Source organism: Piliocolobus tephrosceles, chromosome 2, assembly GCF_002776525.5.
Source record: "Piliocolobus tephrosceles isolate RC106 chromosome 2, ASM277652v3, whole genome shotgun sequence".
In the NCBI taxonomy this organism is placed as follows: domain Eukaryota; kingdom Metazoa; phylum Chordata; class Mammalia; order Primates; family Cercopithecidae; genus Piliocolobus; species Piliocolobus tephrosceles.
The window spans coordinates 150,183,980-150,199,687 of record NC_045435.1 but is presented as its reverse complement, the minus strand read 5'-3'; the positions used below and the strand labels follow the sequence as shown (position 1 = coordinate 150,199,687).

The window sequence follows — 15,708 nt, the reverse complement described above, 5'->3', positions numbered from 1 at the left end:
CCCAAAGTGCTGGGATTACAGGCATGAGTTACCATGTCCGGCCAGACAAATTCTTTCTTTAGCTGCATCAATATAGTCATTCACGTAAGTGGCCAAGGCTTCCAAGCCCATCAGTCATTCTGTCTCTTTAGAGACTTTGTATCTCTGTATCTACTCTTTCTTTCTTTCCTGTGCAGATTTTAAACTCTCAACACCTTTCTTATTTCCCTTATGACCAGCTACTTGAGTAAAGCCTGTCTACAACTCCAATTTATTAATAACAAACATATTCAGTAAATTTCACTGTTGAAAATTCAGCTATTTTATGCAAAAACATAAATACAGTCATGTGCTGTATAATGACATTTCAGTCAATGTCAGACCACATATAGGATGGTGGTCCCTTAAGATTATAACACTGTAATTTTACTGTTCCTTTTCTATGTTTAGATAAACAGATACCATTGTGTTACAACTGCCTACAGCATTCAGTACAGTAACATGCTGTACAGGTTTGTAGCCAAGAGCAATGGGCTACATCATATAGCCTAGGTATGTGGCAGTCTGTACATCATCTAGTTTTGCATAAGTACATTCTATGATGTTCAGTACATTCTATGATGTTCACACAAAGAAGAAATCACCTAACAACCATATCTCAAAACCTGTTCCCGTCATTCAGTGGAGCATGATTGGATACTTAAATATCCATTAACTCCATTCATTCAATTAGCTATTTGATTTCCTGCTATGTATACTACTATGTATATTGTCTACATGCTAAAAGTACAAAGATAACACCACTCTGTCCTCAAGTTGTTCAAAAATCCAGTAGAAAGGAGTTAGAAGTTTAGAAGAAATTATAGTTGCTCTTAGTAAACAGCCCAGCAGTCTAAAACAGGAAAAACTGCATGAGATGAAGCTTCAGGATGAATAGAGAAGGGAAGGGTGTTAAAAGCATAGTAAAAATACATGTCAATGCAGAAAAGCAAAGAGAAGAAAAAACGGAAGACTCACAGCCAAAAGGCAATGTGTTCAGAATTATTAAATCATGTGGCAGGAAAGTAAGACCACTAGGGTGTTTACAACCTTTTATCTACTCTGATATATGAGACAGTTACAGCTTTTTTTTTTTTTAAGTCAGGGTTTCACTCTGTCATTCAGGCTGGAGTGCAGTGCCACAATCTCGGTTCACTGCAACCTCAACCTCCACCTTCCAGATTCAAGCAATTCTCGTGCCTCAGCCTCCCAAGTAGCTGGGATTGCAGGCATGCACCACCACACCCCACGAATTTTTGTATTTTTTCAGTACAGACAGGGTTTTGCCATGTTGGCCAGCCTGGTCTCCTGATCTCGGATGATCCACCTGCCTAGGCCTCCCAAAGTGCTGGCATTACAGGTGTGAGTCACTGCGCCCAGCCAGTTATAGTTCTTAATACAAGAGAAATCATCAAATAGGAAGGTATATCAGAATTTGGGAGACAGATTTGTAAAAGGTCCATGCAAGATTCAGATTCCCCATCCTTAGGAAGTAAATGTTCCCTCCCATGACTGAGAATCACCAGAAGGGGAAGGGAACTTTTAACCAGAACAAAAACATAATGAGATCTACCATTGAGAAAGACTATTTTGAGATTATACACTACACATCCATACTTGGGAATACTATGAAGCTTTAAAAATAGAATGAGTGGATTTGTGTGAGCACATGGATCTATGTGCTCACATGGAGCTAAGTTCAAAAAGAAAAAGTCAAGGTGCTGAATAATATCTATCATATGAATATTCTGGCACAGAGATTAGGGAGTCCAGATGATAAATAAGGTCTAACCAGAATAAGAAGAGCTGATTCCAGAGATAAGCATCTAGGAAGAATCAACAACACCTGTTAGAGGTTATGAATAAAGGAGAGGAAGGCATCTAGAATGCCTTGTTTTTTATTCCTAAAAAAAGTAAAGAGATTCCTTTCTATTCTGCTCGTTGCTTATCAACCTATTTAATTTAAAACTACTTTGAATCAATTTATTACAATTCCAAATTAGTGGTATTTGTAATACTGCATTTTGACATATGTAAGAGCTAAAGAAATGTATTAACAGTGAATGAACTGACAGGAAAATACAGCCTTTCATCCTTCAGGAAAGCATGCAAACAAATACTACCAACCAGGGACAGACAATTCAAACCTCACACTTACATTTGCTCCAATATTGCCTGAGGAATTTTTTTCTTACATACCAGTATTTTTAGTCCTTCCTAACTTAAATCCAGGATAAGATCTTTCTGCCATCAATTTAGAACTCTTCATTTCCAGTACTCTCATTCTCAGTAATTAAAGTAAGCATTTCAATATATAAATTATACAATTATACTTTAATACTTGAAAAAACCCTAGTTACACATGGAAAAGTAAACCACTGAGAATTTGGGCCCACAGAATTATACTGCCTTCCTTTGGGGGGAGGGACAAATAGTGATGATGTATGACAGTTTCCTGAGAAAATGTCACTAACATTTATTTAATAATGTAATCTCCTTACACTTTATCTGTGTCAGGCAATATTTACAATTTTTCCAATCTCCATGTAACAAAGAAAGCCCAAGCAACTACAAAATACCTAACTAGTACTTCTTTCCACAACATGATTTTCATTTCTGTGTTCTGTAAATAAGAAAATAATTAATTAAAAGCCATAGTACTAATAAAAATGCAAAAAGAGAAAGAAACTAAAATCCTGATCAAGGAGTAGATTAGAACTTTTATAATGCTTATAGAAGAGACTCCACTTGTTGCAAATCCAACATCCATTTTTACCTTTCCCCTCCCATAACTCAGGAGAAGCTGACCTACCCAGACTCTCTCAAGCTCCAGGGCTAGATCCCGAATCAAATGCTGTAATACCAACTTTCCTGCAAGTGGTTCAGAAACACAAACTTAATTAAGCCAAACAGCACATGGTGATTGTTACTGGTCCAAAGATAACATGTGATCTAAACGGGGCCAATCAAACTGAAGGGAAAAACCTTTAGTCTACAATAATGAGAAAAATTCTTGTTTCCCTACTGGAACTGAAGAATGTTTGTTGTTCCAGCTACAGATAGTAGCTATCCTATAAACATGAAGGAAACTAGCCTGAAGATAAATTTAAAAAAACAGATAAGTCAGGCTGATACCTTGCTCGTATAGTGCTTGGAGATCAAGCCCTAGAAGCTCCCCTACCTATAGTTTCCACTGTGGGAAAAAAATCAACTTCATTCTGGAATAAGGCAGACTATTTGGGAGTTTCCGTTATTAAAAGACGGAACCAGCATAATTTTAAGTATTTTTAAATAGTCTCTCAAAAATAAGTACCTATGTGAAAGCTATTTGAAACTTGGAAACAGCTTTAATAAACAACATTTTATAAACAAATTACAATCTTTAGAAGTCTAACATAAGCTTTCTTAAATCCACTAAAAGCTCAGTCACAAAAATCTACACGACCACTTAAGAGACAAATAAATAACAGGTATAAGCTAGTTTAATCTGATTGCATAAAAATGTTTATAATACGCTTCTCGATAAAGAAAAATTGAATTATAACCCAAGGGTGGGTTAATTTGTACAAATTTTGAATAATGTGGCAAATATTTCCAAAACAGATGCTAAGAGACTCTATAAGGACACTCGGCTCAATCAGAAGCCAGATTAAAGTCCCATCTGGAGCCTAATGGCTCCATGGTTCCATTACAATTACCCAAGTCACCAAAAGTGAGACTTAATGGCTATACATCACAGAACCTCTCTTCGAAGTATATATAGTCTTATCCCCAAAACCAGAAAATCAAGCCATAAAAATAATTTTCTGTGTATATACACAGACACAAGAGATTTGGTAGATATCCAAATGCTGCTGTATTTGTTCATGGACATTGAACTTTTTCTATATGATTTTTCACTGGTTATTCATTAGTACCTTTTTTTTTTTTTTTTTGATAGAATCTTACTGTGTCATCAGACTGTAGTGCCGTGGCGTGATCTCGGCTCACTGCAACCTCTGCCTGCCTCCCAGGTTCAAGCAGTTCCCCTGCCTCAGCCTCCTGAATAGCAGGGACTACAGATGCCTGCCACCTCGCCAGCTAATTTTTTATATTTTAGTACAGACAGGGTTTCACCATGTTGGCCAGGATGGTCTTGACCTCCTGACCTTGTAATCTGCCCACCTCGGCCTCCCAAACTGCCGAGATCACAGGCATGAGCCGCAACACCTGGCCAGCATCTTCTTAAAAGACACAGTTGCTAGGATAGTACATCACCTTCATTTGAAATGGGAAGGACAAAGTTCACCTGTCTCCCCCAACCCTCCCTTTTTTTTTAAGACAAGGTCTTACTCTGTCGCCCAGGCTGCTGTGCAGTGACACAATCATAGCTCACTGCATCCTCAAACTCCTGGATTCAAGTAATCCTTCCATCTCAGCCTCCCAAATAGCTAGGACTACAGCTATGCATCACATGTCCAGCTAATTTTTTGATTTTTTTTGTAGAGACAGGGTCTTGCTATGTTGCCCAGGTTGGTGGTCTGTAACTCCTGGCCCCAAGCAATCCTCTCACCTTGGCATCTCAAAGCACTGGGATTACAGGCACAAACCACCACACCCAGCCCACTTTCTCCTTTAACATCAGCCTTGAAAGTAACTCAGATACCTGGAATTATCTCTTTCATATTTATCTTCTCATATCCTAGTATAGACAGTATTTCTCATTAAATCAGGAAAACTGAGTTAGGTCATTTTATCTCCAAATTTTCGTGGCTAGAAGTTGTCACAGTGCCAAAGAAGTTTAGAGGAGGTTACCTGGAAAGCATTCGAATATTAGCATCCAGACCAATGCTATTAAAAGTATAGTCTGATTTCACTGCCTGACCATGAACCGTTAGTTAAAAATATTTTATAGCAATTTGACAAAGTAATGAGCCAATATTTTATGTATTTGATTTTTTTCTCTAGAGTAGGATAGGGTCCCAAATTTGAAGGTTGAATTCCACTTGAAAATGTCTGCTGACCTAACAAGGTGCTTTGTTTTACTCTTTTAATTTGAATGCCTTCAGATAGAACCCAAGCCATCTGATTAGCTAAAGTGGTAAGTTATTTGCAACTGTTATCTGGTCAGTCCCAGAAGGCATCTGAGTGTCCAATCAAAGATCTACTTGACAAGTGTTTCTCAAATTGTAACACCCCTTAGTAGGTAAGGAAAGCAATTTAGTGAGGTTTTTTTTTTAAATAATATCTGGCACTGCATGGCATGATATGTATGGCATGACACACAAAAAGTAGAAACACAGTATGTTTATATACACACATACATATACTTGTATGTGTTTATGTACATGTATGTCTGTGGTTGTGATTTAAATTTTCCTACTGGGGTTCATGGGCAAAAAAAACGGAATGAACAGCACTGTACCAGACCAATATCTTCATTTCATAGATGCAGAAGCTGAGACTCTAGGTCACAGTCAGCTGGAAGCAATTCCAGTGTGCTTTTCTTTACATTCATGATTGTAAGTTTGCATGTACACTGAGGTCTGCAAAGCCAATACACAGAAAATACAGTATATAGGCCCCAAAACTGATCATTTTAAAATCCTAGATCAATTAAAACTTTATTAGGTATTTTTTAAGTTTTAAATACTAAAGATGAAAATTTTTATGTAGAATGATATATATTTGATTACATAAAAATTTAAAATGGTTATATGACCCAAAAATAAAAAATCCAAACAAATAAAACCAAATTCCTCAACTCACTAGTTTAAAAAAAAAAAAAAAAAACACAGAAAAAAAATACGACATACTACAAAAGACTGATCTTCTTAATATATAATATAGTAAGTAAATATGAGAAAAATACCTGAGTAACAGGTAAATCGTATTAAGAGGTAAATTATAAAATAAATATAAATGGTCAATAGCATGAAAAATGGGTACATTACAACAAGACACTACTTTTCTCTTATAAAATTAGCAAAGATGTTTTCTTTTTAAGTATTAATACGAGTATTGATGTAAAAAATTCAAGAATCAAAATTGCTGGCAGAAATGAAACTTGTAGAGTTTGGCAGTAAGTATCAGAAGACTTGTAATTACCCTTCTAACCAGTAAGTCCATTTCTGGAATTTAGCCTATGAAAATAATGAGGGATATATGCAAACACTATTAAAAGTAGTTTGAATGCAATAGTATATGTAACAGTGGAAAATTCAAATAACCTAAATAGTCATCTATGGGAACTGGTTAAAAAATATATAGTACATCTATATAAAAATAATGTTACACAACTATTAAAAGAGATGATATAGGCTTACCTTTCCTGCTCACAATATACTATTAAATGAAAAAAGTAATAGATGCAAAAAAATCCCATTTTTCATATAAAAAACTTATAAAATACATTTAATCCATTCTTACAATAACCCAACATATTTAGAATAAATGGACAAATGCATTTTTACAGTGAATTTTCTAACAAAATCATTTTCTTTTTCTTTTTTTTTTTTTTTTTTTTTTTTTTTCTGAGATGGAGTCTCACTCTGTCACCCAGGCTGGAGTGTCATGGCATGATCTCAGCTCACTGCAACCACCACCTCCCGGGTTCGAGCAATTCTCCTGCCTCAGCCTCCTCAGTAGCTGGGATTACAGGCACACACCACCATGCCCAGCTAATTTTTTTTTTGTATTTTTAATAGAGATGGAGTTTCACCATATTGGCCAGGATGGTCTTAATCTCATGACCTCATAATCCACCCACCTCAGCCTCCCAAAGTGCTGGGATCACAGGCGTGAGCCACTATGCCCGGCCAAAAAACGATTTTTAGAGATACCTAATATAATGTATTAAAAAATGCAAACATTCTTAAAACAGGTCTCGATACCAAAGACCATTTTCAACAGTAACACTGAATATACAATTGCATGGATAAAGTTAAATTTTACAAAAGATGCCAATGGTATGGATACAAGACGCCAATGGTATGGATACAAGACGCCAATGGTATGGATACAAATTCTTCTCACTTCTTTTGCTTTCTGATAGGAAGAGAGGGACAGACAAAAAGAGAGGCAGAGAGAGATGAAGAGGACAATTTGCATTTTAGCTTTCTTCTCATCCCAAAAATGATTTAGTATAAGACACCACTCCAAACAAAGTGAACACATTATAAGACAAAAGAAAACAATTCAAGAAACAAGGCTAAAAGAACAGAACACTACCACTGTACCAGTTAAGGCTCTTGATTATAAACAACAGATACATGTTCTAGTGAATCTAAGTCAAAAAGGAATTTATTGGCTAGGTACTAGATAGTTCAGAACACTGGGACAAGGCTGGAGAATCCAGCTTGGACAGGAATCAAGGAAGGCAAATCACAGAAAAATGTTTGCCTCCACAGCCTTGAATGAAGCCTGGAACTTATGTTACCGCATCAAGGGTTACAGGCTCTTTTAGAATTTGTCTAGCAGCCTTTCTGATTTTTACCGAAAAGTCCCGCAATATTTAAAAAAAAAAGAAGAAGAAGAAGAAAGAAAGAAAGGGGAAAAAAAAGAAGAAGAAGAAAGAAAGGAAAAAAAAAAAGAATTACAGGCCAGGAGGAAGCATCTCAGTGGCAGCTCTTAGCCTCATGCCCATAGTCTTTCCAGCTGTCAAGGTGCAACTCTTAAACTATAGAAGGGCCTCATGCTAGCCTTTAGGCTTCCTTAATCTTGAGGGGTGAGAAGCAGCCTCCTATCTAACCTAGAAAGGGGCTTAGTAAGGCCCCAGGCAATGAAAACCACAAATGTCCTCTAGGAAGACCAACTCTTTGTAGTAGAACTGAAGTGTCTTTACTTTTACTCAGTGTCTTGCTCATATCTTTATAAAAGTTTGCAAACTGAAAGTTGATAAAAAATTAGTGCAAATCTCTTTAACATCATTTTATTAGATTTGTTTGGTACCATTTTCAGTATATTTCCAAGGCAAACGTACTCTTCCTAAAGTAGTTCTATCAACCAACAGTAGACTGAGCAATTTGGATGGGGTCTAGCAAGTTTCTTAATACACTATAAGTATTGCCTCTTGCTTTATATTCTATCCGTCTGCTAATTTGGTTTCTTGCTTGCCTTTTTTGCTGCAGCTGTGCACCGGGTTAACTGTTTCAATGGTTTTCCTACAATAACTCACAAATTTTTTCCTGATCAGTGTGCTGTATGATTGGTTCTTTGTTCCTAAGATAATTATTTTACATTTGTCTACACTGAACTGCATTTGCCATCTGCTGGCCCAATCACCTAAACAATCCAAATCTTTTTGAATCTGATTGCATTGTTCCTCATTATTTCCCCTAGCTCCAATTTTAGGATCATCTGCAAACTCTGAGATCTTTTCTTTAAAGCTTGGACACATTTTATTTTAATATAGAGGGGTTTTTTTGTGTGTGTGACCCTTTAGACACTCCAGCTGAAATCCTTTTCCAACTAGAAAAGTTTCCAAAAAGCTTATCCAAAGATACCTTCCAATTATGCAGTCAAAGTGATGCTAGAAACAAAGCTAAATAGTACTCATTCTATTTCATTTTTCTATACATTGCCATGTTTTTAAAAGTATTATGTCTTCTAAGTTCTTCTCTTCAAAGTATAAATATTTTTAGGTAATGCAGTAATTATATTTTCTAATTTGAACATTCATGGCAACTGTTTTTGCAATAACTTTCCTAAACTACACATGACAAATTTTTCAGCAACTCCCTATACATAAGGCATTTCATTTAGTCATAAAAATATTTATTGAGCACACATTAGTGATTAGCATTAGATACACTGCAGTCTTATGACCTTGGTCCAATTATTTATCTCCCAAAACTTGTGCTTCCTACTGACAAAGAAGATTTCACAAGATAACTTCTAAGCACCCATCCACCTCTAGCATTCTGAATTACCTTTTATCTATAAAGTAACATTCTAGAATCACCATTTCGAAAATTTTTCTCCTTCAGATTTCCCAAACATCATTTCATTATAAGCACTCAAATAATTCATTAATTTTTGCAACATTTTAGAACTGCAAGATTGTATATACTTATTTAGCAGTATTTACCCTTCAACTTAGAGTTGACAAATCTGAACATAGTAAATCTCCATTACTTATTAAGTAGTACACCGAGCACGTGTTTAGATCTAGAAAGAATTGTTGCTCCATAAACTTCAGTGATTTCTTAGTATAATCACATTTCCACAAAAGCCCTACCTGTGTTAACAATCTTATATAGAAGTTAAGATCTAATTTAAGAACCAATGTTCTCTCAAAAGAAAGAAGTGATGATTCTGGGTGGAATTACTTTCATTAAAGGTAGGATATGAAAATCCACTAAGAAAAATCATTTTTAATAATTCCAAAATAGAAACATTATAACTAACAATTACTACTATTAGATCTTTCATCTTTTTGTGGAAGAACCCTCTAACAACTGATTAGTCCGAATTTTTTTTCATTTATTCACTCAACAGTTAGTGAACGTTACAATAACATAAAAATGAATACAAGACAGTGTGAGATGGACATATGTTGCTACAAAAAAATCATTGTATAGGTACAGTCACCTGCACGGAAGTTAGGAAGACGAATGATTTACTTCTAGTTGCTGGATGAAAAGCTTTGTAAATGAGATGCATTTGAACTCTCAAATATTATAATATCTTTTAAAAACAAGCCTACTAAGCTATGAATATTATCACAGAAAAGACAAATATAAAACGCTAAGCAGTCAAAGTAAAAAAATTTTTAAAAACCTCAGAAAACAAACAGATTTGCTGGTTGCTTATAATAGAATCACGTTTTTAATTTTTTGTAATTTTTAAAATTTTTCTGTAATGAACATATATTATCCTTATAAGACATAGTAAAAGATTTTTCCATTAATTTTTTAAAGCCATACTTTGAGCAACTGAACAAATGAAATGCTATATGTCAAAAGCCTCTAACTTATAAAAATTAAGTCACTAACAAGTATTTAATTTCTAAAGAGCTAAAGGACCCAATAAAAAAAATCATAATTTATTAAGCCCTTTATTTTTGAAAGAAACATTGATTTTCAATGCAATTACTTTCGTTATAAGGTAGGATTTGAAAATCCACTACGAAAATAATTTTTTCTTTTTTCAATGAGACGGAGTCCAGACTGGAGTGCAGTGGCACAATCATGGCTGCAGTCTTGACCCCCCAGGCTCAAGTGATCCTCCAATCTCAGCCTTCCGAGTAGCTGGGACTACAAGCATGCACCACCACACCTGGCTAATTTTTGTATTTTTTGTAGTGATGGGGTTTCACCATGTTGCCCAGGCTGGTCTCAAACTGATGGGCTCAAGCTATCTGCCTGCCTCAGCCTCCCATAGTGCTAGGATTACAAGCATGAAACACCGCACCCAGCAAGGAAAATTATTTTTAATAATTCCAAAATAGTACGTTTATAACAATTGTTAAGGTTTTGTCTTTCATCTTTTTGTGGAAGAACCCTCTAACAACTGATTAGACTGATTTTTTTTCAAACACTTATGAAATGATACATGTTGTCTCCGGGAATATTTAATTTGTATTTTAAGATAAAAGCATTTAATAAATCCATAAACAACCACTGACTTTTATTTCAAACAGATCCCCATTTACTAAAACTTTGATCTTTGACTGTGTTATATTCTATTAAAAGTAACAACATTCTACATATGATTTAATTCTACCTGTAATCTAATAAAGGCATTTCACTTAAAAAAACTATATTTATGTATATATTTATATATACACACACACACATATATGTATATACATACACACACACACACACACACACATATATATCTTGAATCTCCCACATGATTCAGAGCATAGCGAAAGTAAGTGTATGAGCTCAGAAAGGAGGAAATAAAAGCACTAGAGGAATGGCAGGGGTGGATACAGGGAGGGAAGAAAAGAGTGTTTCAATAAACATTTCCATAACTTAATACCTGCTTAGATTTTCAAAATTCTAGATTTTTTTTAACTGTTTGATTTTACACTCTATGCTATAGTTTATAGCTGAATTACTAGTATCCTATAACCTGAAATTAAACTCAACTACATCTCTTGAGGTATATAACAAGTTACACAGAATTACTAAAGTAATAAATAATTATGTTTCATTTAGTCTGCTAACTTCCCTAAAGGATGGAATTTTACTAATATAATCTATTAATATTGTTTCATAGACTATCACTAGTTTTCAATTTGATAAAGCTAGAAGGAAGGCAACATGCTGGGATTTCAAACTGGCATCCATAGGCCACTTCCAGTGAGCAAACAGTTCATTCTGAATAAACTGCCAAGATTTTTTAAACTTGACATTTCACATAAAAATTTAGATTTTTAACTTATCTCAAAAAAAAAAAAAAATCACTAGATTCATAGTTCTGGTCCACTGCTGTCAATGCTCCCCAACTGCTCACTAGACAACTTTCCTCCCCACTTTCTGTGGCTTACCAAGTTCCACAGGAAGTAGAGTTTGTAATCCCTAAATAGAGTGTGGAGGCAGTCAGATTCTAACTCGAATCCCAGCTCCTCCACCTCCAAGCTGCACAACCCAGGGCAAGTAGTTTAACCTCTTTAAGATTCAATTTCACCATCATGACTGATATGGTTTGGTTCTGTGTCCCCACCCAAATCTCACCTTGAATTGTGTAGTTCCCATAATCCCCACGTGTCATGGGAGAGACCCAATGGGAGGTAATTTAATCATGGACGTGGTTACCCTCGTACTGTTCTCGTGACAGTGAGTGAGTTCTCATGAGATCTGATTATTTTTAAAAGGGCGTTTCCCAATTTTGCTCAGCATTTCTCCTTCCTGCTGCCATGTGAAGAAGGACGAGTTTGCTTCCCCTTCCACGTTAAGTTTCCTGAGGCCTTCCCAGCCCTGTGGAACTAGGAGTAAATTAAACCTCTTTCTTTTATAAATTACCCAGTCTCAGGCAGTTCTTTATAGCAGCATGAGAATGGACTAATACAATGACAAAGAAGATAATAATCATTTATTATTCAGGGGTTAAAAGTGAAATAATATATATAATACAAAATACAAAATTAAATCTTCAATAAATGATAGTTATTATTATACTATTTGGATTGAAATTCCTAAACCTAATTAACTAAGATTTACCATGAATGTTTCCCACTTTCTGTAGACCCTAAAGAAAAAAACTAAATCACTATTGCCTTATCACTCCATAGGGCTCCTTGGTAAAATAAGGATAGGAATAATAAATATCTTATAGGGTTGTCATATTAAAATATGTTAATACATATAAAAATGCTAAGAATAGTACATGGCACACACTAACCTCCAAAAAGAGTTGTTATTATAGTAGTAATTGTTGTTTCAGGGGGCTGGCACATATAAGCTTTAATAAATGTTTGATGAGGAGAAGCATGTCAGTGAGTAAAAATGCAACTCAATGAATACAAGACCACTTATCAAGATTATTCAAGGTATATGTATATATCTTTAAGAGTCCTCTCAACTGTCCCACGTTTTTTGTTTGTTTGAGACAGAGTTTTGCTCTTGTTGCCCAGGCTGGAGTGCAATGGTGTGATCTCGCCTCACTGCAACCTTTACCTCCTGAGTTCAAGAGATTCTCCTGCCTCAGCCTCCCAAGTAGCTGGGACTACAGGCACAGGCCACCATGCTCAGCTAATTTTTTTGTATTTTTAGTAGAGACAGGTTTTGACTATGTTGGCCAGGCTGGTCTTGGACTCCTAACCTCAGGTGATCCGCCCACCTCAGCCTCCCAAAGTGCTAGGATAACAGGCGTGTAGGATTTATTTTCCAAGGAGTTTTAGAGTAGTCGTGTTTCAAGATTGCTAGAACCAGACCAGGCTAGGCTGTGCTTTCTTTCCAATTCTTCTCTGCCTCTTCAAGAATCTCAGCAGCAGAGTTTAGGAACAGTGGAAAGGGGGATCTCACTACCTTTTAGGATAGTAGTTACAAAATCTCAGCCTTTATAAACAAAGAATGAAGAAAAAAGCCTGGTCAAGCAGCAACAGTGGTTCTCTATCAATTGGTGCCAAAAAGATGATTCGATCTTTACCATACTAATCATCTCAGTTGATGTAGTTTTCAATTCGTCTGGGAATAATAAAGAAGTTCAATTCTTCAAGTATTTAATAAAAGATAAAGATAGTCTTTCCTGGCTAAAGTAGTAGGCATATTCCAGATTCTTGGCCATGTCAGGGAAATTTTTTCATAGCATTCAAAACAATGAGGAAAAGCAACAAAATTGACTCAAAAAGAGTAATTTCCTTTCCAACCTAAATAAACTTTACACAAACTTGCCTTTGATAATCGACTAAACAAGCTGCACCACTAGCATCAAGGGAGGGTGTGCAGATATCTAGCAGGTGCTGCAGTTTATCACAAAAACGTCTAAAATAATTGGAAGTGACAACCAGCACTACCACAAATGATTTATTAGTCTTTCACTCAGCTTTTCAGCTTCCTCAGGGCCAGAATAAATAATTTACCAACTCTGTATCTTCCAATCATTAATTCTTCCCAATGCATCCAAACTACATTTAACTCTGCTAGGTTCAGTGGAATAAAACACACAACAGGAATATTTTTCCAAATATAAAATTACCTGACCATACGTAAAGGCAAACATGTCAATCAAAGATGTACAATACAGATGAAGAAGAAGGACTCAAAGTCAGCAACTGCAGTGAAGTTTGAGGGTGCTCATGGAATAAGTGAACAAGAAAGCAGAGCCTAGCAAAGTGTTTCTCTCGTAGATGAAAAGACTCCAGTGACTCTGGACAGCAAACCAAAAGGGCAACCTAAGCACAATGCGTGACAGAGATTTTAAACCTCAAGCATCATCATCTCACAATAGTCAATTGACTGATTGACTGCCTCCCCCAAACTGTCCCACAAATTATAGAAAATATTTAGTATCCCTAATCAAAAAAAGGTATAAAAGTTAAGATCTATATGAATTTCATGCAAAGTAGATTTAATAAAGTAAAAAACAAGGCATCTTCTTTAAGGCATTTTAATAGCTATTTTGAATGGGTTTACAGGACAATTACAAACTCCTGTGAATTCAAAAATAGATGTGAAAATCAAAGAAATAAACATTCTTCCCCAAACCTAATAATGATGTTAAAAGGTATGTCTCTTAATTATGTAGAAAAAACATACAAAAAGCAAAAATTACATCCTAAATCCATTTTTGATGTAAGCTAGTCTTGTCTCATTAAATCAGCATCTCTGATGAAAACAGAGATCATTTTTGGTACATAACGTATTGTACTGTTAGAGCAGCATCTGTTTATTACACAGCATAAATATTTTTCAGCTTTCTGAAACTAATAACATTCAATAAATGATCCAGACCTAGCAATTCACTTAAGTTTCTTTTTTATTTCAAGAAGAAATACTTTAAGCGAAAGAGTTAATAAAACTGATAGTCTAATATTCGGCATTCTATAAGCTAGCTTCAAGCTGTTGGGCATACAAAGAATTTCATAAACTGACAGCTTTCTCTTTAATGGTTTGAGAGTGCACTACAACCCAAATCTTAAGTGTGTAATAGATGTTTAAATATCTGACTTCTACCTAATACATGATTTTTTCCAAAATATAAAACGCCTTAAAATTAAATTAGCTGAACTAGTGAAAATGATAATATAAATCTGAATCTAAAGAATGCAATTTATATTACACAATTTTTAAATGACTAAAAACATTCTAAAATGTTCACAAAATAAGAATGTATCTTTTTCAATACTCAAGAGTTCACTGCTAACTGAAAGAATTATATACCTGGGCACAAAATCATATTGTTCATATTAAGCAAAACCATGTCTTATTCATGCACAGATCCAGCACACACGTTGCTGTGGCAAAATAAACTCCAAATAGCACAGGTCCTAGCCTCCTGCAGGTTACAATAAAGCAAAAATATAAAAACTAGAAAACATCTATTTTTTAAAGGCATCTTTTTTAAACAGATGCAAATAATATAGAGATTTTTATTTTTTTTTCTGTACTAGGAGGTAGGGAGGATTCAGACAACATTTGTTTAAAAAGAAAAGCATGACAAGTGTCTGCAAGTCTTTGCCAGGAATGGAAACAGTGGATCGGCTTGTAAAGACAGGAAATTCAGTAAGAGAAAAGAAAGCAATATACCGCTCTAGTGGTATCAAATTGCCTAAGGATACTGTCTAGTGCCAGAACCTGAATACAATGCTGTAAGAACTGATGGCAGCTTGTCCATGTGCTGAAAACACCGAGCCCTACAGAGTTCCACGAATATCTGTAGAAGAAGTCTATGCAAAGTATCCTGACCCTTAATGTCTGTCAAAAGAGAAACAGATATACAAATTGTGGTTTTGATGCTGTTCTATCATGAAATATTACACAACAGTTAAAATGAATCAACCAGATGTAAAACTCACAGCAAGTAACAGTTCAGGAATAATGATGGATAAGAAGGGGGGAAAATGTAAATAACAGAATAACAACAAATAATAGAATATTTTGCTTAAGTAATCTTTAAGAACATTTAATGTTAATGGAGACATAAATGTAGTGATAATACAAAAACAGGAAAGATATAAACCAATTTCAGTAAGGTAGTTATCTCTGGCAAGGGAAAGACTTTAAAAGTATCTTTTAAAAAAATACATGTGGTGGCATA

The 15,708-nt window shown here is 35.2% G+C and overlaps 1 protein-coding gene and 1 non-coding gene across 16 annotated transcripts in view; one reads left to right on the top strand and one right to left on the bottom strand.

Annotated features, from left to right (window-relative positions):
* The window catches only part of TBC1D5 (TBC1 domain family member 5), a 606,671-nt gene that overhangs the window by 522,798 nt on the left and 68,165 nt on the right, over positions 1 to 15,708 (bottom strand). The window lies entirely within an intron of this gene.
* On the top strand, positions 7,442 to 7,504 carry LOC111539556. The gene has a single exon (XR_002730718.1). It is a non-coding gene; the product is annotated as a U7 small nuclear RNA (small nuclear RNA).